This window comes from Symphalangus syndactylus, chromosome 24 (assembly GCF_028878055.3).
Source record: "Symphalangus syndactylus isolate Jambi chromosome 24, NHGRI_mSymSyn1-v2.1_pri, whole genome shotgun sequence".
Lineage (NCBI taxonomy): Eukaryota > Metazoa > Chordata > Mammalia > Primates > Hylobatidae > Symphalangus > Symphalangus syndactylus.
The window spans coordinates 57,419,017-57,444,444 of record NC_072446.2 but is presented as its reverse complement, the minus strand read 5'-3'; the positions used below and the strand labels follow the sequence as shown (position 1 = coordinate 57,444,444).

At 43.1% G+C, this 25,428-nt stretch overlaps 1 protein-coding gene, 1 long non-coding RNA gene and 1 pseudogene across 3 annotated transcripts in view; 1 reads left to right on the top strand and 2 right to left on the bottom strand.

Annotated features, from left to right (window-relative positions):
• The window catches only part of DTD1 (D-aminoacyl-tRNA deacylase 1), a 178,541-nt gene that overhangs the window by 48,814 nt on the left and 104,299 nt on the right, over positions 1–25,428 (top strand). The gene's annotated exons all lie outside the window — the stretch shown is intronic.
• LOC129474238 (double homeobox protein A-like) lies at positions 745–1,780 on the bottom strand (annotated as a pseudogene).
• Positions 22,961–25,428, bottom strand: part of LOC129474239 (uncharacterized) — a 38,588-nt gene continuing 36,120 nt past the window's right edge. For both annotated transcript variants that reach the window (XR_008654500.2, XR_008654501.2), the window contains exon 4: positions 22,961–23,706. This is a non-coding gene — a long non-coding RNA (uncharacterized lncRNA). The remainder of the gene's footprint in view (positions 23,707–25,428) is intronic.

Genomic DNA, 25,428 nt, shown 5'->3' with positions numbered 1-25,428 from the left:
CATGAAGCTTTTTATGTCTTCTTCTGAGAGTTTTGTAGTTTTAGCTTTTACATTTAGATATTTGATCAATTTTGAGTTAGTTTTAGTATATGGCATAAGGTGTATGATGTTTTTACTTGCAGACAGGTTGGGAGAACAGTATCAGGGACTTTTTTCTGAAATCACTTGAGAGTAAGTTGTTGGCCTGATGCCTTCTCACACCTGAATTCATTAGTATATTTCCTGCAAACAGGGACATTCTCTTATAGAAGCCCCAAAACAGCTGTCGAAATTAGAAAATTAGCATTGACATTTTACTAGCAGCCATCTTCAGACTCCATTCATAATTTACCAGTTATCCCAAGGAGGTCTTTTATTACTATTATTATTAAGTTTATTTTCATTGTCTCAAGGTCTGCTGAACTCTGGATCCAGGCTGTGTCAGTAGGGTAATGTGGTGCCTCTTGTACCTATCTCTGCCTCCTACAGTTCTTTATATTTATTTTATTTTATTTTTTATCATAGAGACAGGGTCTTGCTATGTTGCTCAGGGTGGTTTCAATCTCCTGGGCTCAAGCAATATTCCTACCTCTGCCTCCCAGAGTGCTGAGATTACAAGTATGAGCCACCGCACCTGGCCAAGTTCTTTACCCTCTTCAGAAGGCTTAGCTTGCAGTTTCAGCAGAAGGATAGACTCCCAGGAAGACCGTGAGAGAGATTTGGGACCCGAGTTGATAATACTAAATACACTGAACTTGAGTGTTTTCACCATGTTCTGGCTCTAGGGAAGTGAGAGTTGCTAGTGAGTTTGGTGCTATTGTATGTGTCTTCTGTACCTTGAAGTCCCTCAGAGATCTTGCCCCTGGTCTTCTTGTTCTAAGGATGCAAGAGGTTCCCTTTTTCTCTAAAGATGAAATCTAGATCTTTGATTTTGCAACCAGATTTGGACTCTTGACTCTGGAGCACCAATTTCTTTCTTTTTTTTCTTTTCTTTTCTTTCTTTCTTTTTTTTTTTTTTGAGGCAGAATTTCGCTCTTGTTGCCCAGACTGGAGTGCAATGGCATGATCTCTGCTCACTGCAACCTCTGCCTCCTGGGTTCAAGTGATTCTCCCTCCTCAGCCTCCACAGTAGCTGGGATTGCAGACATGTGCCACTATGCCCGGCTAATTTTGTATTTTTAGTAGAGATGGGGTTCCTCCATGTTGGTCAGGCTGGTTTCAAACTCCTGACCTCAGGTGATCCACCCGCCTCAGCCTCCCAAAGTGTTGGGATTACAGGTGTGAGCCACCATGCCCAGCCTGGAGCACCAATTTATTTAGCAATTTGTTCTCTGGTATCAATCCCAGGGTATGGGTTTTTCATAAATGCCTTGTTGAGAGTGCGTAGTTGAGAGGTGCTGTAGGTAGTACAACACCGTCTGGCTTCTCTACCAGGTTGATCTTGCTTATGGCTCTGGCTTGACTCTAAAGTCTCAGGTCTGGTCTTTTCTGGAATCTGTGCCTAGCTCTTTGATTCTGAAACCAAATCTGGATTCTGGGCAGATCTTCTGTATTGATTTCTAAAGCAAGTTTTTGTTTGATAGCATAATCTGAGTAAAGTTTTTGATTGAAGCTATTGATGAGAATTTTCAATTAATCTTCTGTGAATTTGGTGCAACTGCACCTATGACTTGTTGCTACCATCTTGTGCGAAGAGTTGTCTTCAGCCATTCTGGAAGAGAGTCCCAAGAAGGTCTTCATAGTGGAAGGATCCAGTTCAGAATCATGCCTCATATTTGGTTGTCATGTGTCTTTAGCATCTTTCATTCTGGATCATTTCCTCAGTCTTTCCTTGACTTTCATGACCTTGAGTCTCTGGAAGAATACAGGCCCGTTATTTTGAAGCATGTCCCTTAATTTGGGTTTGTCTGATGTTTCCTTAAGGTTAGATTCAGGGTGTATGTGTGTGTGTATGTGTGTGTGTGTGTGTGTGTACATGCACTTGTATGTGCGCAGGTGCTTGACCGAAATGGTCCTGTATTGCCTATGTTTTTCTGAAACATGCTTTCTTTCCCACTGCACAAGGGCATTTGTGTGGTTACATATGCAGCTAGATCATTCATTTTAACTGCAAGATGGGATTCTGTCCTATGAATATACTGCATTTTGTGTAGCTATTTTCCTTTTGATGGATTTATGGAGTTGGTCGCAATTTTTTGCTCTTACTGATGATGATGCAAAATCGCTTTTTTTTACATCTCCTTTTGTGGATCTAGATTTTCTAGGCAATAGAAAATTGCTCCTTTATAATGTTTGTTATTGTTTTTAAAATTTGAAGTATTTCAAACATACTAGAAGTACAGAGAATGGTATAACAACACCTCACTTCAGCACGTTAAGGTGGGCTCTAGAATCTTTAAGTTGGTAGAATTATTTTATTCAATAAATGGCTAAACTGGGAGTTTTACAGGGACTTGTTCTAAGTTAGTGTCTCACTGAGTGAGAATTATTGTTAATGATAAAATTGCCTCAAAACTATGTAGCTTTCTCCAAGAAGATATTTTGGGAAAACCGTCAGGTTTAAAAAACAGAACATGTATACCTCCCAGATGTGACCTGTGAATAAAATACCAGGTAGGCTCAGCCAACTTTTCTTTTATGCTTCTTTCATGTCTTTCTTAATAGAATTTAATAAAATGAAACAGGAGGAGGAATCATCAAAGGTTAAGAATAATAGACCTGAAAGAGTTGCTTGGAACCTGTGTAGATTCATTTCTCATCTTGGTTCCTTTACTTGGCATCAGGTGAGATGAGACGTCCATTCAGGAATTCATTCCAAGTCTATTTCAGTACCCAGGATAGATTTGAGATAAATCGGTTCCATATTGAGGTGTGACATTAGGCAAATCAAGGGAAGGAGGAGGAAAGGAATCAGGTCAGAGCTCAGCTTATTTCATTCAACCATGGCATATGGGGCCGGGTGCAGTGGCTCACGTCTATAATCCCAAGAGTTTGGGAGCCCAAGGCAGGAGTATCGCATGAGCCCAGGAGTTTGAGACCTGCCTGTGCAACATAGCAAGACTCCATCTCTACAAATAATAATAAAAAAAGTTAGCAGAATGTGGGGGTGCATGCGTGTAGCCCCAGCCAGCCGGAAGGCTGAGGCGAAGAATTGTGTGAACCCAGGGGGTTGAGGCCACAGTGAGCCATGATCGTGCGTCTGGACTCCAGCTTGGGCAACAAAGTGAGAACTTGTCTGTAAATCAACCGATCAATGAATCATTCAATCAATCAACTGTGGTACATGGAGTTCTATAAAGATAGGTAGATAGATGAGAGATAGAGATAAATTCGGGACTTGGAGAGGAGTGCAGCATCAGGAGTTTTATTGAAGCATCTAAATTTTCACCTGCAGAAATGGAAACAAGGAGGAACTGGTCTCCTAATTTACATACCTGCAGGGAGAAATCTGTGTGTAACTCTAGATTGCAGTGCCCGGACCAGAAACAGAGGCCTGTGGCCAGTTGTGTCTTCCTACCAGTTCTGGAAAAATGAGATAGACTTAGATACCAGCTCCTGCAAGCTTTGGAGATGTGGCCTCAATACCTAAAATGAAGTCTCTGTATGCCTGTTGTTATGTGTTTCTGTTTTTAATGCTTAATTGCATCCCTAGGAGAATTCCCAGGTTTCCCTATTAATAGTGGAATACTATACAAAGAAACCACAGAGGTTTCTTAACATTTACACTACATTGGAATCCTATTCCTGGCTGAAATGGTGTTTTGCAGAAATGTGGCATTCATTTTTATGTTTTGGTACCTGGATTATGGGTAAGGATAAAAGGTCTGTGGCCTCCAGCCTGAAAAATAACAGCAACAACAGGAATCACAACTTGGAGTCAGTTTGGGGCTTTGGTGGGTTCCTTTTTCATAGTGTTTTAAGGACTATATATTTAAAGGTGCTAAAAATGAAATGTCAGTATTTTAGCATATGGCAGAGTGGACATGTTTCAGTCATCAGTTTAAGATTCTGGGCATAGTGTATAAATAGTAATTCCGAGGGTATTTTTTCCTTCATCCTTCCTAGAGACGTAGAATGCTTGGCATTTGAAATGAGGTCATCCAAGGCCTTGGATTGCTGCTGCAGATAGTGGAGGCCTGTTGTTAGGCGTCTACCTCACATTTGTGTCCAAGGCCCTGGGAGAGACCAAAGCAGAAGCAAGGCCTCACCGGACAGGTACAAGGCGCTGGCAGGCATGGCACACCTTCATTATGTACCCTGTCTTTGTGGCTGTCAACGCCCGTGATGAGTTGGCAGCTGGCTTTGGTCTGGCATTTGTTCTGTAGGTGGCTGAAATGCCCATCATGGAAGAATGTCATCATGGGTTTGTAAGGAAAGGGGCTCTCCTTGTGCAGATGCCTGCTGCTGTGCACACACCTCCCCATGGAGCTTGTGGGCCGCATCTCAAGGGGGTCCCTGGGCTCCCTGTAGTCCTGAATCTACCATTCACCCCATCTGTCTCTCCGTTAAAGGCTGGGGCAATACAAGTGATGCGGAGTGTAGTTTTGTCCTTCATTTTTCCTCATGAAAACCCTTGAGGAATTAAAGGAAGGAAAAGAGGAGTAGCCTAAAGCAGGTCTGGGAGTTGGGTACCTGGGAATTCTGGCAGGACTCCTACTAAGTGACTTTGGTCACATCACAGAGCCTCTTGGATTTGGTGTCTTCATGTGTCAGGTTAGAGGGTTGGGCCAGGTGATCCTATGGGGCCTTTCTGGTGCTAGAAACCGGTGACTCTGTGGTGTTGACAGTTGGCCATTCATAGGTCTGCTTTCCTCATGTGCCCTCATTGGCTGTCTCTGTTGACAGTGTTTTTCCTTAGACTTTATTCTCCAGAAAAGACCCACAACCCAACATGGTTTTGAAATCTCCACTGGGGACCCTTAGGAACTTTGCAGGCATCAGTCTTTGTATGCTGATGGAAATCAGATGTCGAGAGAGGCGGGCATGCATGTTAATGAGCCATATGGACCCCATTGCATTTCAGGCTCATCAGCCCTGACCTTCTGAGACGAACCACTTACATTTGGCTTTAACTTGAGCTCAGCAGAACAAAGTAAAGCTCTGACAATGGGGGAAAGGAATTCCAACTTTCTCTGCTCTTCTAATCAATCAAGCTGAAAGTCTCAAAGGCCAAGCATTTCAGAAATAACAAATGCAAATAACTTAATTTTCATCACGAATATCTATTTTCCAAAATGTATTGGTGTTTTCATTGGCTTTGAGTGAGAGGCTCATTTCTATACTTGACCCCTAACTTTACATGTAGAAATTGGGGTGGTTGCCTCCATTTGGTTCCTTTTTATAAATATTTATTAACTACTTTTCATGTGCCAGATTTCTGTGTGGTGGGTGCTAGAAAGAGCGATAAGCCATGGTTGTTTTCTTCAAGAGCTCGTCCCTTAGTGAGATGGAAGTCACATTGGGGCAGTTCCGAGAGGATGTTATTTGCCCGGTGCTGAAGGAGTGAGTGGAATACAGGGAGGCTTGATGGGGGCTTGGTCGTCAAAATAGGTGTCCCTGAGCACAGAACAGATGTCTTAGTTGCATCTCGAAGGTTGAGGAAGAGGCAGCTGGATCTGAAAGCCTGGGGCAAGGGTAGTGCATGCCCAGAAGATCAGGATATGAGCATGGAGACTTGAACCTCTTGGGGAATGAAAGCAGGTGAGTCTGATGGGGCAAGAAGGCAGGGGGTGGGGAGGATGATGAGGATGGAGAGGCAGCCAGATGGTGGCAATGCTGTGTCCTGGTAAGGAGCTTGTACCTTTGTCCTTTGGCGGTGGGCAGTGGGCAGCCACTGAGGAGGGTTTTGCAGTGAGGGGAAGGTCAGAAGTAGTCCTCAGCTGTGACCCTCTTGTAGCAGGATGGCAGATAGATTGGACTGGGCGAGGTAAAGGAGGCAGAAAGACCTGAAAGGTGAGAACTGCTGCACTGGGCCAGGGTAGAGAGGAACAGAGCAGGAACAGATGGGCAGGGGCCAGGGGAGAGTGGTGTCATCAACCTAGATGGGGCCCACGTCAGGAGCAGGGCTTTGAAAAGATCTCTTCTGTTCCCTGAATCACTATTGGCCCTGCAGGACCAGTTGTTCTCTTTGTTCACCTGATCCCTTCTCTTTGGTGCTGATAATCTCCCTCAAATAGCCAGTGGCCCTTTGTTGTTGGCTCATATTATAGATAAAGGACGGGTCACGGGTATAGGAAGCTGGTGCAGTCTTCTCTGACACCATGGCAGGCCTTGCTGGGAGGCCAACTGCAGGGTCTGTGGCTGTTGATGGGCAGGTGTGCTTAGTACTTGGTAGCTTTGACCTAAGCCACTGGTTTTCAACCTTGAATGTGCATTAGAATCACCTGAGCTGCTGTGAAAATTCCCAATGCATAGGCTGTACCCCAAGCCAATGACACCAGATTCTCTGGGGATGGGACCAGAGATGGTTGCATCTGCAGCTGAGTTTAGGAGCAATGATCTGGGGTGTGCAGTGAGGGACCAGGAGGACAAGAGAGTGCCCAGTGCCTTGCTTGGGGACATTTTTCCTAGGTCATCCATAGGCTGAATTAGAGCATTTTCAGGGCTCAGTGTAAGATGAAAAATGCCAGATTCCTTGTTCAAAAAGCAGTAGAAAAGTACTTTTAAAGGCACTAAAAGGCAAAGCATTTTCTCTTCTTTCATCTCTCTCTTTTCCTCCTCCACTTGTCATGGTGCTTCTATTTTCTGTTTTAAGTCATTATAACCAAGGACAAATAAAAAATTTAAATTATTAGCTTGAATTTTACCATTTATATTGTGCAGTGCCAGTTTTAAATGCAAATTTAAGGCTGAGGCAGGCAGATCACGAGGTCAGGAGATCGAGACCATCCTAGCTAACACGGTGAAACCTCGTCTCTACTAAAAATACAAAAAATTAGCCAGGTGTGGTAGCAGGCGCTTGTAGTCCCAGCTACTGGGTAGGCTGAGGCAGGAGAATGGCATGAACCCAGGAGGCAGAGCTTGAAGTGAGCTGAGATCGTGCCACTGCACTCCAGCCTAGGCAACAGAGAAAGACTCCATCTCAAAAAAAAAAAAAAAAAAAGCAAATTTAACTTGTATGTGGAATGACCAGAATTACAGAATTTGTATTTTATAGCTCCTACATCATATGAATTTCATTCTTACCAGAACAGTGGGAACTAACATATTCCTTCTTTTTGTCTCACACATGTCCTGCCACCACTGTCTTGTTCAGTTCACTGATGAGTCAGGAGGTACTGTCAGGTCAGGGAGCTGTGGGTCGCCTCGTTTGCTTTCTGAGTCAGCATGTCCAGGGGAAGTGGTGGCTAACACAAGACAAGACACGGGCGAGAAAGACTCTGATGGGCTTTCTCAGCCATTCATCTTTCTTTTTTTTTTGAGACAGAGTCTTGCTCTGTCGCCCAGGTTGGAGTGCAGTGGTGTGATCTCCGCTCACTGCAACCTCCGCCTCCCGAGTTCACGCCATTCTCCTGCCTCAGCCTCCCGAGTAGCTGGGACTACAGGTGCCCGCCACCAAGCCTGGCTAATTTTTGTATTTTTAGTAGAGACGGGGTTTCACTGTGTTAGCCAGGATGGTCTCAATCTCCTGACCTCATGATCCGCCCGCCTTGGTCTCCCAAAGCCATTCATGTTTCTTAGAACACCATTGCTTTTTCTGTGTTCAAGGCAAGTTCTGGTTCAGATGGAAAGTGTGAGCTCTTGGGGCTGTCAGCACCCCCTTACTCAGTTGTAGAAGTAACACGCTTACTGTACATGTGAGTTGAGTGTCGCTGAACTCCCATACATTGTGGGCCCACCCAGTGCTATGCTCGTGGAATCCCAAGTGCTGTGCTCAGTGGGCAGCAGGGAAAGGCGTCAGACCCCCATATCGTGTGTATCACCTCCACTCATGCTCATGCGCCACAGTCCTGTTGGACTTCACCTACAAAACACACATTCGAAGGTAAAATTGGGCTGGATGCAGTGGCTCACGCCTGTAATTCCAGCACTTTGGGAGGCGGAGGCAGGTGGATTGCTTGAGCCCAGGAGTTTGAGACTAGGCTGGGCAACATAGGGAGATGTTATCTTTACAAAATTTAAACAAAACAACACACAAAAAACCTAGCCCACTGTGGTGGTGCATGTCTGTAGTCCCTGCTACTCAGGAGGCTGAGTTGGGAGGATTGCTTGGGCCCAGGAGGTCAAGGCTGCAGTGAGCCGAGATTGCACCACTGAACTCCAGTCTGGGTGACAGGGCAAGACCCTGTGTCAAAACAAAAACAAACACGAAAACAAAACAAGTAAAATTGTTGACAGTTTCCACATGGCTATAGCAGAGCATTTAACTAAGTACAGAACCAGTTGAGTACGAGGCCCTGTGTGCCTGCTCAGGTCACACGCCTGTGAAATCAGCCCTGTCTCCCTGTCATGTTGCAGCCTGTCACAGCCCCGTCCTCCCTGCCCACATCCTGGCCATCATTCTCCATGATGAAATCTGCCCTCCCGCTCTGTACTCCTGGCCTGCACGCTGATCACCCTACTTCATGCTGCAGCTGCCCTGCACTGAACCCCCAGTGCTGCTCCACTTCTGACTTCCTTTGTCAGACGTATCTTTTAAAATATTGTCACTGTATCTATTGGTTATTTACTTTTTACATTTCTTGTCTCTTTTCCTCTGCCAAAATATAAGTTCCCTAAGGGCAAGGATCTTAGACCAATTATGGGAAAGCAAGAGGCAGCTCAGAATTGACTATGTGCTATTTGCTGTGTATGGTTGTAACATGTGATAAAGCAGGCATTACAAACTAAAGGCAGACGGAGGATTTCTCAGTAGGTAGTAATTGGGCAACTGGTTGCAATTATGGAAAATTAATGATTTTAGATCCTTTATACCATACCTTAGAATAAATTCCAGTGGAATTAAAGAGATAAATGTAATTTTTAAAAATCTCACAGAGGGTACTGGCCTTCCTAAATATAAAAATATGTTACAACACTCTAGTAATGCAACAGATGGTGCTGGCAGAGCAGGAGAGAAACCTATTTGCAGACTAGATGAGAGACCTGAAAGAGAACCTGATTATTTATGGGAAGTCGAGAATATAATAAAGGATACCATTTCAGAGCAGTGGCAAGAGGTGGATTTTCAAAAAAGCTGTTACAACAGCTGGTTAGTTTTTGTTTGTTTGTTTGGTTTGTTTGTTTTTAGATGGAGTCTCACTCTGTTACGCTGGCTGGAGTGCAGTGGTGTGATCTTGGCTCACTGCAACCTCCGCCTCCCGGGTTCAAGTGATTCTCCTGCCTCAGCCTCCAGAGTAGCTGGGATTATAGGCTTGTGCCACCCCACTGAGCTAATTTTTGTATTTTTAGCAGAGAGGGGTTTCACTATGTTGGCCAGGCTGGTCTCGAACTCCCGACCTCAGGCAATCTGCCCGCCTCCGCCTCCCAAAGTGCTGGGATTATAGGCGTGAGCCCCTGCTCCCAGCCAACAGCTGGTAGTTTTAAAAATTGTTGGTACATAATCTGCCTAGCTGTCTTTCTGTGGCTCCTTTGTCTCCAGTATATTCTGATAAAGAGAGGGTTTGTGTTAACCCTCTCATGACTGCCCCCTTTGAGAGTTGTCTCACTGCATCTTGCTCCTGGCCAGCATTAGAACTTTCAGGTCCCAGCATAGGCTGAGCCCTGTGCAGCTTGGGCCCCTCCCCAAAACGGTTCAGTGAAATTTTTCTGGAGAGAGGTCTGAGCATCAAGACTTTTCAAAGCTCTGCAGGTGATTCTAAACTGTAGCTAAGATTGAGAACTGTGGTTTTAGTAGGTTCTGGCATCCTTCTGGGGCACAGTCCAAGATCTAGGCTAAGAACATTGCCCCAAAAGATTAGGGCATAGGGCTTGCCAGATTCTTGTAGCTGGGCAGGGATGGAGGTAGATCTGGGGTCTTTCAAACCAGCCCACTTATTTAAAGTGGACAGAATGCTTTCCAGGGTATGTGTCCAGAGGATGAGAGGTAGGGCCTTTAGCCACTGGCTCCTGTCCCCATTGGAAGTTCAAGCAGGCCAGCAGGCTTCCATGGCTTCTGAGAAGGCCTCATGGCAAAAAGACCTGCAGTGCATGGTGAGGAGTACTGACTGTCAGCTATGCTGAAGCTGACGTGGAACTGTCTGCAGTGGTTGGGGCTGACATAGGGCGGGCCCAGGGGGCAGCATGCAGGCACTGAGAAGTGTCTGCATTTGTCTTTGCATAAGCTTATATACTCCGTCCTTGAAATTAAGTGCACTTCTAGGCATCTGGGGGATTCCCAAGAAATATTAGCTGGAAAATAATAGCTATAAAAATATTTTCTAAAGCAATAAAAGAAAAATGCCATTTTAGTTTTATTCAGTTTACAATCTATAGTAAGGTAGAGTAACTCCTAGGATTAAAGTCAGTCACAATCTTGGACAACATTTTTACTTTCTGGTACGTACTTGGCTCCTATTCAGGAGCTGGCAGGCTGAGTCTGGAGGGGTCCATCCAGCTTTTAGACCAAGGCAGGTGCAGCCTGGAGGGCCTCAGGGGACCAAAGGACCCTTTCAGGGATACACGGGTAACACTCCTAGCTCCACTTTTGAGCAGTGTGTCTCTACCTGGGCTGCCTCATCCTGTGTAGTCTTAGGGGCTGGCACACATAAGCGGACTCTACTAGCTTTGACATTTCCATCCCGCTGGAGCACTTTGGTCTCATTTTTGATGAAGCACTCTCAACTCCAGCTTGTAGACGTGTTTTGGTATCAGAAGTAGCATCCGAATTTCCATCAGTATGAAGCAGTAGAAAGGGAGACACAATAGGAAAAATGCTTTGTAGACTGCAAAACTCTATGCAGATATGGGGTGGGACTAAAAATAGTATGATAAATTGTGGATTTTTGCTGAATTTAGAACAGAATGATGGATGCTTTCATGTCTGTTTAGGGACTAAATGGCACTGGGGAATAGAGGAGAGAGTTGTTCAGGAGCAGTTGTTGGCTGACTTGCTTAAGAAACAGAATTTTTGCCAGTGTGTCTGAGACTTCCTGAAGCAAAAAGGGTAAACCCAGCTGCAGCTTGGGGCTTTTAGCAAGTGGGTTGTGGCCACATGGCATTGACTTAATTAATTAATTAATTAAAGAACAGGCCAGGCACAGTGGCTCACGCCTGTAATTCCAGCACTTTGAGAAGCTGAGGTGGGCATATTGCTTGAGCCCAGGAGTTTGAAAAGAGCCTGGGCAACGTGGTGAAACCCCATCTCTACAAAAAATTAGCTGGGTATTATGGCGTATGCCTATAATCTTAGCTGCTTGGGAGGCTGCAGTGGGAGGATCATCTGAGCCTGGGAGGTCGAGGCTGCAGTGAGCCAAGATCGTACCACCAAACTCCAGCCTGGGTGACGGAGTGAGACTCTGTCTCAAAACAAACAAACAGATTCATAAATTAGCTGTCTTTGAACTCAAATATTAGTCTAAAGTATGCTAATATATGAAAGTAATATGTTGATTTTTGAGTGTGAAATAAGAATACTCTAAAAATTAAAGTAAGCTTATGAAATTCAAATAATTTTTACTTATTAGTGGCTTATAATTACTGTGAAAGGTGTATGAGCTAAACAGACAAATAGCATACTTGTTTAACAATTAGACAGTGGTTAATTCATAAACTTCTAATCAGACATCTCTCTTTGGATAGTAGCTCTGGCATTCTTTCCAAAAGTTTATTTACTTTTTAAAAATGAAATGTTAGAAAGCTGTTGTTTTGGAAATGTATAATTCCAAAAGTAAACCTTGCTTTTGAAAAATGAAATTGTTATATGTGGAGGATTATAATAACAGAGCATCATTGTTAATAAAAACACATTTGAGAACAAACAGTTTTAAAGTTTCAAATCCATGCATATGACCCTCACAGCCATCATGAGAGGGGAGGGGCATGGGGATGGCCTCAAATGACTTGTTCAAGGTCATGTGACATGGCTAAGTGAGAGAGCTGGGCCCCAATAGAAAACAGTCTTTCAGGCTGCACTGCTTTAGATTTTTTCTGACTGAACTTCCTTAAATATGATTTCTTTCCGATTCATAATATGGTCTCTTTAAACAAATAAAGCTCCAGAATTTCTCAGACCAGTGGGTGGCTGATATGATTTGGCTGTGTCCCCACCCAAATCTCATCTTGAATTTTATAATAGCTCCCATAATCTTCCCATGTTGTGGGAGAGATCCAGTGGGAGGGTTTTCCTATGCTGTTCTCATGATAGTGAACAAGTCTCAGGAGATCTGATGGTTTTATAAAGGGCAGTTCCCCTGCACATGTTGTCTTGCCTGCCACCATGTAAGATGTGCCTTTGCTCCTCCTTCCACTTCTGCCATGATTGTGAGGCCTCCCCAGCCATGTGAAACTGTGAGTCCATTAAACCTCTTTTTTAAAAATAAATTACCTGGTCTTGAGTATTTCTTCATAGCAGTATGAAAATGGACTAATGCAGTGGCACTGGGTCCTCCATGAGTGAGCTGCTCTGGAAAGTATTCAAGTCCTTGCCATTTGTTCTTCGAAGGCCAGCTCAATTCAGTGTAGTTGCAGGGGTTTACGGGTCTATCTGTGGACTCTGCCCCCAAAGCTTGGCTGGTTTTAAGGAGAGTCTCTCAGTACCTGTGTGTAAAGCCATTGTTGAGTGCTTACCCATTCTGTTGTGTTTCTCCAGGCCAGAGCTCTGGGAGTCACACTGGCTCGTCTCCAGAACCTGTATTTTTCTCTGTCAGAAACATTCTCTGTATTTGATGGGCTGGGAAAAATAATCTATTCAACCTGAGAAAGCTCATTAAAAAAAAAAAAAATCTGTTGAATAAAAGGTTAAGTTGGTAAGGGAGGCTTTGGTTTTATACATATGCAAATAAAAGTCTCTTACATTGCTAAAAAAACCCTTTTTCTTTAAAAGCATTAATCAATATTAATAGTGCTTTTAAAGTGAGATTACATTATTTTAGAAAGTAATCATGATTCAGAAAATTAATAAATGCTTATGGATCATGCTTATGTATTTCATTTTAATCTGTAGTTTGGAATAAAGTTATTTCAAAGAGTGTTTTTGGTTATTAGAATGTTTAGCTATGTTATAACACTTAAATTTAATTTCAGTAACAACAAAACAAGAACCCATAATTTTAGGATGTATAATACAGCCTAGGAAATGAGGTCTGGTGGGAATGCTTCCAATTTAGTGTCTTTGTTTTTCAGAGAAGGTTATGAACTCTCTTCAATTAATCCAGATACAGATAGCTTCGATTACCACTGAATTTATGTGAATGATTATAGTAGACTAATGAGTTAATCTGTTAGCAACCCATTCTAACCAGTGATGTACTAGGCCAGTTGCTTTATCTGTATGAGTTAGTTTTCTTGCTGCTTTTAGTGAGAGTGATAATTTCTGTTTGTTACAAGGGTAAGTCTGTTTTAATTATGGCAATTTTTTTCTGAAATACTTATTTTTAAAACTTTGTATTATAGAAAACTCCAAACTCACATAAGTAGAGGGGATAGTATAATGGACCACCATGTACCTATCATCTTGTATCAGCAATTATCAGCCATCACAGAAAGTGCATGGGCGTCCCTGTGGCATGGCAGGGCTGTAAGCATGGACAATTGAGAGCCATGCTGGAGGGGAGCATTGTGGGTGCAGCACACATCACATCAGGGGCAATACCTGGGGGTCCCCAGAGGGTATTTCATTGAATGGCCATATTCTTTTCTTAATTGATGGGCATTTTGCTTGCTTTCTTTTTCTTTTTTTTTGAGAGGGAGTTTCACTCTTGTTGCCCAGGCTGGAGTGCAATGGCGTGATCTTGGCTCACTACAATCTCCACCTCCCAGGTTCAAGCGATTCTCCTGCCTCAGCCTCCCAAGTAGCTGGGTTTACAGGCATGCGCCACCACACCCAGCTAATTTTTTATGTTTTTAGTAGAGACGGGGTTTCACCATGTTGGCCAGGCTGGTCTTGAACTCCCGACCTCAGATGATGCACGTGTCTCAGCCTTCCAAAGTGCTGGGATTACAGGTGTGAGCCACTGCACCCAGCCTCATTTGTTTTCTTCTTTTTCCCTAACACAGGCAGTGTGGCAGTATTTTTCTATGTAAATATTTGTTTACTTCTGTTTTCTTTGTAGGAAAATGGAGGAAACGTCTGGAAATAAAGGAGGCTTGGATATTTTCTTTCTTCTGTACAAATATTTTATTGTGACTTGATAATTTTTAGCACTTTGGCTTTTTTCTTAGTTCTAGGTTAATTATTCTCTAAATGGAACTGTCTTTATAGGGATTATCTTAAGAAATGCTAGTTGTCACAGCACACAGACTCAGAAATCTCTATGGCTTAACACAATAAAAGTTAATTTTGCTAAAGTACTGTACACAGTTTGGCAGGAGTCTACTCCGTTGACTCAGGAATCCAGTCTCCATTAGCTTGTTGTCACCACCTGGTGACAGGGGAACAGGGATCTGGAGGCACCTCACCGACTCTTACACATCACCTCTGCTCATGTTCCCATTCAGTTCTTGGGAGGCTCGCGGGTAACACGAAGGAGCACGTGGATGCTGGCGGAGCACTATGTCTGCCTCGCTCCTCTGGTCGTCAGAGAAGTTGCCATTGTAGATTTGACAGCTCTTGTCCCTGCAGCCCTCACATAGCTAACATCACACCCCATACACTTGAAGTCTTTTGTTTACCAGGGAATAGGAGGTTTGAAATCAAGCTTAGACTCCACACGTGTCTCAGTACCTTCCTTAGTCGTGGCCGTGGCAGAACAGCCTCTCCAAGCGCACCCCGGAAAACTGGCATCAGAGCCTTTCGGTAAATGGGCTTAGTGTCATTTAAATTTTAATGGCAATATTCTTTTTTGTTGTTACTTTAAATAAATTCTAGTTTTTAAACTTTTTAATTTTGAAATAATTTGTCATACAAAAAAAGTTGCAAAAATAGGATGCAGATCACCTTTATACCTTTATTCAACTTTCCTTAATGGTTGTTTTTTTCATAACTATAATATAATGTTCTAAACCAGGAAATTAACATTGATACAACACTAATCCATGGATCTTCTTTGAATTTTGTCAAAGGCAATACTATTATAAGTAAAGGAAAAGCTGTTCTCAGGTTCCAGTTTGCACATCCCATCACCTATGTGTGGTCTTTCTTTGGTCACGAGGACCCCTTACTCAACAAATGAGCAGGATGTGCTGAGAGTGCCTACTTTGCCGATTAACAGGTAACCTAGCACTGGGCCTTTTGTGGTTTATGCATTACTATTTATGCATTACTACTCTGTTGGCAACATGCTGAAAAAAAACAAGGGGAAAGGATAATAGCCCTTCTTATTTATTAGAAAATAGACAAAGAACCTCTAGTAATTCTGGAGACTTTGGAGATAAAAATGGTCTAAAACTCAGACCATCACTTTTCTGCAATCTTTCCATTTCTCTTGGCCAGAGATAGCACCTCTAACCTTAGCTAATTGGGTTGCCCAAATGTGGGCTTGGCCAACAAAAGGAGCAGAATGAGGGAGTCCAGATCGCTCAACAGAAAATCATTCTCACCACTGCCTTAATTCAAGTCAGCAAGCACTTATTGTCTATTGAGTGCTTGGAATCTTAGAAAGAAATACAGATATGTCTATTAGTTATCTATCACTGTGTAACAGATTACCTCAAGCTTAGTGGCTTAAAACAATAACATATAGTATCTCATGTAGTTTCTGTGAGCCGGAATTCAGGAGAGGCTTTGCTGGGCAGTTGGCAGGAGGTTCAGTTCTTCCCCACGTGGGCCTCCCCATAGACCTGCTTGACGTGGCTTATGACACGGTGCTGGCTTCCCCCAGAGTGAGCAGTTCAAGGTGGAGGCTACAACGTCCTTCAGGGCCTCGCCTTGCAAATCACATACACATTTCCACAATATTCTATTGGTTACAGAGGTCAGCCTTATTCAGTATTAGAGGGGAGTACACAGGGCCTGAATACCAGGAGGCAAGGATACTTGGGGCACGTCTTGGAGGCTGGCTACCACAGCAGAAGAGAGAAGTGGCAAGGCTCTGTGACACTAAATAGGTTTGCCTGTTAAGCATTATTTCTGTCTATAAAAAGTATTTATTAAGCCCCTTTCCATGTAGATATCTGGGGGAAGAACATTCTAGGCAGAGGGCATAATAGTCTGAGATGTGTGTGTGTATGTGTGTGTGTGTGTTTCCCCCACCCCTGTGTGTTGTTGTTGTTGTTTTTAAAAGATTTAGCTATAGGTCTAAATACCAAGCTATAGCTAGTCTCTCTTCTATTTATACTTAATTTCTTTTTTTTTTTTGAGACAGAGTCTCGCTCTGTCGCCTATGCTGGAGTGCAGTGGCGCGATCTCAGCTCACTGCAAGCTCCGCCTCCCGGGTTCATGCCATTCTCCTGCCTCAGCCTCACGATATTTATACTTAATTTCTAATAATTAAATGTTTGTTATGCTTTATGTCTTTGCCATAGATACTAATAGATGAAAATGTGGATGAACTTTGACGTTCTTTTCTGAGATGAAGTCATTGTGCTAGCCAGTTTCATTTCTCAATGTCTGTTAATGGTTTGTCATTCGCGTGCAACCCCATGTAAACACATAGGTAACTTGGTTAGTAAGTTGTAGGAAGAGGAAGATCTCTGACTTTACTTTTTCCTATTCTACTGGTTAAACATGACTGACATATAAATGTTTATCTGTTTCACAGAGTCAGTCTTTATTAACACTCTCCATGTTAGCATCAAAGAAGAAAGTTTTGGCACAAGCAGCCTTACCCACTTATGTAGTGGGGGGACACTGATTAGCAGTTGATGTGATTGTGGTGCAGAGTGAGCCTTGCACTTAGAGGAGCAGCCCCCTGATGCCCCAGGCTTGGGTGTGGCATCTGACAGCTTTGGACAGGTCATTTACCTCTCTGTAGAAAGGTGGCACATTTGTGCACTCCATAGAAAGAATGGCATCTGGCACGTTTTAGGAATTGAAAATGAACTTTATTATTTGTAGTTCTATGATATCTAAATGAATTCTTAAAAAAAAGAAAAAGCGTAAACACAGAGATCTCAAATGTGCTTGGCTGCTTTCTTAAGAAGAATTTATAATTTCAAAACTAATACTTTTTGTATACTCCTCAAGAAAGTTTTAGAAAAGTGAAACAGACATCTTTTCTTTCTGGGACATAGTCTGATGGATGCAAGCCTGAGTCAGGTGCTAACAAACTTGGTCAAAAGCAACGCCCAGCAATGGTTTGCACCTTTGGCCCTGTTGCTCCCCACCACGAGTGCCCAGGCTGACCTGTGGAAGGGGTCTCTCCCATTCTCCTCGATTTGCAGACTCTTTCCTCCCTCCCCTTATGAACAGCTACAAGTACATGTGCTCTTTCCTTTATATTCATGATGTTTAATTTCTCTTTTGTCATATCAACTTAAGCTTGAAATTGAGATTACTTAACCATATCTTTTAATGTCATGCTGAGGTTTGTTTAATTTTTTAAATGTTGTCTTTTATAGAGTTTATTATGGTTAATCAAAAAATATATTTTTTTAAGAATGAGTTTATATTCTTTGGAGGGACATGGATGAAGCTGGAAACCATCATCCTCAGCAAACTAACATAGGAACAGAAAACCAGACACCGCATGTTCTCACTCATAAGTGGGAGTTGAACAGTGAGAACACGTGGACACAGAGAGGGGAACTTCACACACTGGGGCCTGTCAGGGAGTGGGGGGAAAAGGGAGGGAGAGCATTAGGACAAATACCTAATGCATACGGGGCTTAAAACCTAGATGACAGGTTGATAGGTACAGCAAACCACCATGGCACATGTATACCTATGTAACAAACTTGCACATTCAGCACATGTATCCCATAACTTTAAAAAAGAAAGAAAGAAAAAAAATATTTTTTTTTACCAGCCGGGTATGGTGGCTCACATCTGTAATCCCAGCACTTTGGGAGGCCAAAGTGGTGGATCACTTGAGGTCAGAAGAGGAGTTTGAGACCAGCCTGGCCAACACGGTGAGACCCCATCTCTACTAAAAATACGAAAATTAGCTATGCGTGGTGGTGGGAGCCTATAATCACAGCTACTCGGGAGGGTGGAGGTTGCAGTGAGCTGAGATTGTGCCACTGCACTCCAGCCTGGGAGCCAGAACGAGACTCTGTCTCAAAAAAAAGTATTTTTTATTTTTATTTTTTGAGATAGGGTTTTGCTCTGTTGCCCAGGCTGGAGTGTAGTGGTGTGATCATGGCTCACTGCAGCCTCAACCTCCCAGACTCAAGCAATCCTCCCATCCTAACCTCCTGAGTAGCTGGGACTATAGGTGCGTACAAGTACACTTGGCAAATGTTTGTATTTTTTTGTAGAGATAGGGTTTTGCCATGTTGCCAAGGCTGGTCTCTAACTCCTGAGCTCAAGTAATCTGCCTGCCTTGGCCTCCCAAAGTGCTGGCATTACAGGCATGAGCCACCGTGGGTGGCCCAAAAAAGAAGCTTTTATTTAGCAAAGCAGAAACTGAAAGAAAAAGGAAGAAAGAAAAAAAAAGTCTTTTTATTACAAAAAAATTATTTAGTATAAAGAGAGTTTAAAATAGACATCCTATCTGCTCATCTTAGCAACTTCGAGAAAATTGTGAAATATAAAATATTAAATAAATCCAGGGGATATATTTTGACTAGATAAAAATTAACCCCATATACCATAAACAAATGCAGAAGAAAAAAGTTAGGCTAGGAAAAAATATTTGTAATATTTTAAATTGAATTTTGTATTGAGGTTACTATAGGGTCACATGCAATTGTAAGAAATAATACAGTGAGATACTGTGTACCCTCACCCAGTTTCTCCTAACGTGGAAGCATCATGCAGAACCACAGATAATATCCCAACCAGGATATTGACAATGATTCTGTCTACCCACCTTTAGGTTGAGGTTCATTTTCTTTGCTTCTATAGATGTCTTGTTGATCCAGCACTGTCTTGCCTCCATTTTTATACCTTTGTCAAGAACTGGTTAGACTTGTGTGGTTTGTTTCTGCACTCTGTTTTGTTCCGTTCATCTTTGTGCCTATCCCTCTGCCATTATCACTCTATCTTGATCACTGTAGCTTTATAGTAAGCCTTAATGTTGGGTACAGTATTTCCTCCCACTGTATTCTCCTTTGTTAGACGTGTTTTTAAGCAGTTCTAGGACCTGTGCCTTTCTGTATAAATTTTAGAAAAAGCTGTCTGTGTCTACAAAAAATGATGCTGGGAATTTGATAGGAATTACATTAAACCTGTACTCAATTTGCAGAGATTTAACTTTTTTACTGTGTTGAGTCTTCTAGTCTTTTTTTTTTTTTTTTTTTTGAGACGGAGTCTTGCTCTGTCGCCCAGGCTGGAGTGCAGTGACGTGATCTCGGCTCACTGCAAGCTCTGCCTCCCAGGTTCATGCCATTCTCCTGCCTCAGGCTCCTGAGCAGCTGGGACTACAGGTGCCCACCACCACGCCTGGCTAATTTTTTGTATTTTTAGTAGAGACGGGGTTTCACCGTGTTAGCCAGGATGGTCTTGATCTCCTGACTTCGTGATCCGCCCGCCTTGGCCTCCCAAAGTACTGGGATTACAGGCATAAGCCACTGCACCTGGCGGAGTCTTCTAGTCTTTAAACATGGTATGTCTCTCCATTTATGAAACTTTTTTTAAACAAAGTAATAATATTTGGAATCTATAAGAGCACCTACAAATCAATAAGAAAAAAAAGGCTGAAGAGCCATAGGAAACTGAGAAAAGGCTGACAACAGGTAATGTCCAGAAGAAATATAAATGGACATTAAGATTTGAAAAGAGACCAGGCACAGTGGCTTATGCCTGTAATCCCAGCACTTTGGGAGACTGAGGCAGGAGGATTGCTTGAGGTCAAGAGTTTGAGACCAGCCTGGGCAACATAGTGAGACCCCGTCTCTACAAAACATTTAAAAATTAGCCAGGCATGGTGGTGCAAGTCTGTAGTCCTAGCTACTTAGAAGGCTGAGGTGCGAGGATCGCTTGAGGCCAGGAGTTCAAGGCTGCAGTGAGCTATGATTGCACCACTGCGGTCCAGCCTGGGTGATAGAGCGAGACCCCATTTCTTTAAAAAAATGTTGTGAAAAGATGTTCAGTTTTCCTGATGATCCAGGAAATGCAAGTTATAAGCTCCCATGTTTTGCCTTGTTAGATTGGTAAAAATTAAAAATCAATAATACTAGCAATTTTTGTTGGCCAGGCTGGTCTCAAACTCCTGACCTCAAGCGATCTGCCTGCCACAGCCAGGCTGGTCTTGAACTCCTGACCTCAAGTGATCTGCCTGCCACAGCCTCCCAAAGTTCTGGAATTATAGGTGTGAGCCACCATGCCCAGCTGGGGGGTGGGGGAGAGTGTTTTTGGAAAGCAGTCAGCAAATGCTGAGTCAAATCAGAACCAGACCTAACCTGACTGAGCAATTCCACTTCTGCAAGCCGCTCCAGAAGCACATACATATGTGCAGAAGGGTATTGGTAGAAGGATGCTCAATACAGTGTTATCCAAACAACCAAAATGCTAATCAGTAGAGGAAAGGTTACACAAAGGGTATCTTGTCCATAGTGTAGAATACTGTGCACCAGTTAAAAAGAATGCGGTTGACCTATATCCTATGTGTACTGACATTTCCAAATGGATAATAGGAGAGAAGTCAAATATTCACCCCTCCTTTTTGTTTTGGTTCCACTTTCCTTTTAAATAGATATAAAACAGCCATCTGGTCAGTTCTGGCCTTCTTGTCACATTGTTGAATGGACACAGCTGCTTCAGATAACTCAGTTGTGGCTCAGGAGGTGAAATTACTGATAAATTAACTTTATGGCTCTTATCGCAAAGTCGTTTTTATTGCTTTTGTTGTGTAGTGGGACTGGGGAATGAGGGTCCAGGGCCTGGGGAGGCTGGGGTTGTGACTGGGGCGGGAACCATGTGTCTCTGATTATGCCCAGTGGTCTTGTCCTCTCAGTTCCTTGCCCCTTTGGTATCCTACCCAGGTCAGAAGGACAGTGTTAACCTCTCTGTTAACAATGGCTTTTCCTTGGAAAAGGTCTTAATAGGGCTGGCATCCTAGTTTCATGGGATGCCCTAATAGGGCTGGCAACCTTGTTTTCATGATCTAGTTTTGTAGAAAAAATTCATAGAAAGTGTCCATATAGCTGGGTGTGGTGGCTCACATCTGTAATCCCAGCACTTTGGGAGGCTGAGATGGAAGGATCAATGAGTCCAGGAGTTCTAGGCCAGCCTGGGCAACATGGCGAAACTCTGTATCTATAAAAAAACAAAAAATACAAAGTTTCCATACAATAGGTTATTAAGTACTTTGATCTATGTTCTTACCAAAATGAATGGCTCATTTAATTTAATAAATCAAATTACAGTCACATGCCACATAATGATGTTTGGTTAACAAGGAACTCCATATATCTATGCAGTGGTCCATCTATATATCCACATGATGCTGGTCCCATAAGATTATAATATTGTTTCTTTTCTATGTTTAGATACACAAATACTTACCATTGTGTTACAGTTGCCTACAGTATTCAGTAGAGTAACATGCTATATTAGTTCGTTCTCATGCCACTATGAAGAAATACCCGAGACTGGTTAATTTATAAACGAAAGAGATTTAATTGACTCACAGTTATGCATGGCTACGGAGGCCTCATGAAACTTATAACTGTAGAAAAGGCACCTCTTCACAGGGCAGCAGGAGAGAGAATGAGTGCCAGCGGGGGAACTGCTAGACATTTGTAAAACCATCAGATATCATGAGAACTCACTATCATGAGAGCAGCATGGGGGAAAGTGCCCCCATGATTCAGTTACCTCCCACTGGGTCCCTCCTATGACATGTAGGGATTATGGAGATTACAATTCAAGATGAGATTTGGGTGGGGACACAAAGCCAAACCATATCACGTACTGTACAGGTTTGTAGCCTAGGAGCAATAGGCTACACCACATAGCTTAGGTGTGTAGTGGGCTCTGTCATCTAGGCTTGTGTAAGTCACTTGGTGATGTTCACAAGACGATGAAATCACCTAACCATGCGTTTCTTAGAATGTGTCCCACAGTTAAGTGATGGATGACTGTATTTATTTTTTCAACAGTCTTTCAGAACAGAATTGTTTCTGTGAACAGAGTTCATGTTGTGTATGTCCTTTTCACTCTTTTTTTCCAAAAATTTTTACTGTGCATTCTTATTTAAGACCTATAAGAAGGAATAATACAACGAATGCCTGGTGTATTCACCTCTGAGCATGAGAAAGTGTTCTTCCAACTCATAGAGTCTTCTAGAATGTTCTAATGAGGAGGGGACCGACTGCCTTCATGCCCTTTGTGTTCCTGCTTTCTGATGGTATTGGCGTCTGGGGCTCAGCTCCATGCTGTTTCTTGTAATGTCCTCGGTGATGGGAAATTCTACAGCAGGATTCAAGATTCTGCAGTGATGCTGTCCTGAATCCATGAGCAGATCTGTGTGGCGGTGGCCAGGGGTGAGGGGGGCTGATTTGGGGAACCGATTTGGCTCAGGAACTCAGTTGAAGCTGTGGACACCATTTTAAGCACTTTGTATTTTGACTTCAAAGTTTTGGAAGCCTTGGAAAAATTTTAAGCAGAGAGATGACATGGACAGTTTGCTTTTTCAATCTACAGCTCTGGTAGAAGTGTGGGGTGTGTTGTGTGTGAGGCAAGGGTGTGTGGCCCAGGGGCTCCTGCTGGTCTGTTTAGGGGCCCTGCAGGCCTCACCCTTCTCAAGCATCTAGAGCTAGGTTAGGGTCACTAGTTGCCTCAAATCCCATCTCCCCCCACCTCGTCCTTAAGGGAGACCTGAGTACACAGGGTGGGTGGGGTTCAGGGACTTAATAAGCCAGTGGTCTCTAGTGTGGGCTGTCAGCAAAACAATAAAAAAAAAAAAAAGCCATTTGGAGGATGGAAACTAAATATTACCACTCCTATTTACATGTATCTTGGGCCATTTTATAATGTTTTTAGTGTGTGAATACCACAGAAGACATAGCTAACTTATAAGTAGTGAACGGGCATTATGGGAGGAACATGCCCCCAGTCTTTTTATCAGTAGTGTGGGCCATCACTGAGTTTGGAGACTGCTGCTGAGAGGAAGGTGGGTTCAGTTGGGGCTGGGGTCCAGGGGGTCTTCGCAGTTGTGCCCAGTGTCTGCTTCTGTGACGGGCTGGCACTTCATTAGAGGCCCAGGCATCTCCAACAGCAGCCCTCAGACAGATGCCAGCAGGGCACCTGCCTAGTGCTCCAATGGTGGCTGACCTGACTCCTGGGATCAGCCCCAGCTCTGGGGAAGCTCTCTTCGGGTATCCCCTTGAGGAGTGCCAGCTGTGGAGTCAGACCCTGCCTTTCCATCAGGCTCAGGAGCCTGGTGGTTCTGCCCTGGCTGTTTCTCTAGTTTGTGAGTTCCAGGAAGGGTGTGGGTTACTCAACTTAGTTCCGTATTCTTAGTTTGAATGGTGTCCTGAGTTACAATTGACAAGTGGCTCTGAAACGTCTTTGGCATTTAGGACCACCATTCCTGAAAAGTAGCAGTCTTTAGTGTTTGATGAAGTACCTATCCTTTGCAGCCTTGTTTGCAAGGGTTACTTAGTCATCTGAAATGTAAACAAAATACAAGTCAGTTTTTATAGCCTTGTCAATAATGCTGTACAAAAGAATGTATGTGGTCTATAGGGTTTATTTTTTCTCTTGCATGTTACACACAAATATATCTTTTTTAAGTTTTTATTTTGAAATATTTTAGATTTACAGAAAAGTTGCAAAAATAGAAATGTTGCTGAGAGTATAGAGAGTACCCATATACCTCATCCAGCTGCCCCCATTTTTACCCCCACAACATATTGTCAAAATTAAGAAACTGACATTGGGTACATTACTGTTAAACACATATTTTTGGATTGCACCAATTTTTCCATTTATATCCTCTTTCTGTTCCAGAATCTAGTCTAGGGTCCTGCTTCAGGATCTGCCACATTGCATTTTGTTGTCTGTGACAGTTTCTCAGCCTTTTCTTGTTTTTCACCACCTTGACAGTCTTAAGGAGGACTGGCCATGTACCCTATAGAATATCTGGGTCCAAGGTTTTTCTAGTGATAGACTATGGTTCTGGGTTTTTGGGAGGAGTACCAAAAAGCTGAAGTACCCTTCTCATATCATGTCAAAGGGTATGTGACATCCATGTGACATCCCTGGTGATGTTAACCTTGATCACCTGGTTAATGTGAATGTTGGCCAGGCCTCTCCATTGTAAAGTTACTGTTTTTCTCTTTTCCTCCTCTGTTCTTTGAGAGTGAGTCACTAAGCAGTCCTTTCTTAAAGGGGTTGAGCGGATTAAGCCCCACCTCCTGAAGTTATCTACATGCATTATTTATAGTGGCAGGACACCCAGATAGATTTAATTGCAGATAAACAATAAATTTTTTTCTTTTAGTGTGTGTCCCTTGCAGTATCCGAACTTCACAGTTAATTAGACGTCCTGTATTTTGTTAAATGTGGCAACCCTATTTGGAATTCTTCTGTAAGAAAGATTTGTCTCTTTCCCTTGACGTTTGACTTTGAGTTTGATTTCACCATCTTCTTGGTATAGCTTTCTTCCTACTTTCTGTCATCCTTCAGCAGAGTTTGATATACTTTAGTGATTGCACTTTGTCTACTTAATTTTTTTTAAAGCAACATGGAAAATAGTTTTGTTTGCTTCAAAAACGGAATCAGTTTATGTGTGTGTTTTAATCAAAACATTTTTCTCATTATATGAGCCAAAAAGCACATTAGTTTCCAACCCCTATAAATGAAACCCAGAGTTGAAGAAAACAAGGGATTTGTGCCGAATTTCTAAGTGCAGATTGTGGGAGGGGCAGGGAAGAAGGCGCTGGAAGCAGCCCCAGGTGACTAAAGCAGCAGCCAGCCAAATGGTTCCATCCAGCCTGGCAGTACGAGGCACTTGTGATTTGCTTACGACCCCTGACTTCCAGCAGGTGTGAGAGAATTCTAAGTGGATGTGGAAACCAAGGAGGGCTAGGTGGTGGGGATGCCAAAGGGATCTGTGTAGTTTGCTTTTAAAAGGAAACCCGACCTCTCACTTCATGAAGTGCACCTAGCCCATCAGATGGCATTGCTTTTCATTAAAGCAGCCATTCTGCACCACGATTACCTTGAGTGTTTTGTTCTCAGCAGCTGGTACCCGTCAAATCGGGGCCTGCTTTTCATCAGCAGCAGGTGTTCCAGGAAGCAGCCAGGGACTGCAGAGTTCAAAGATGGCTCAGCTCATCCTGGAGAGGAGACCACTGTTGTCTAAGCGGCCCTGACGAGCCTTTCCA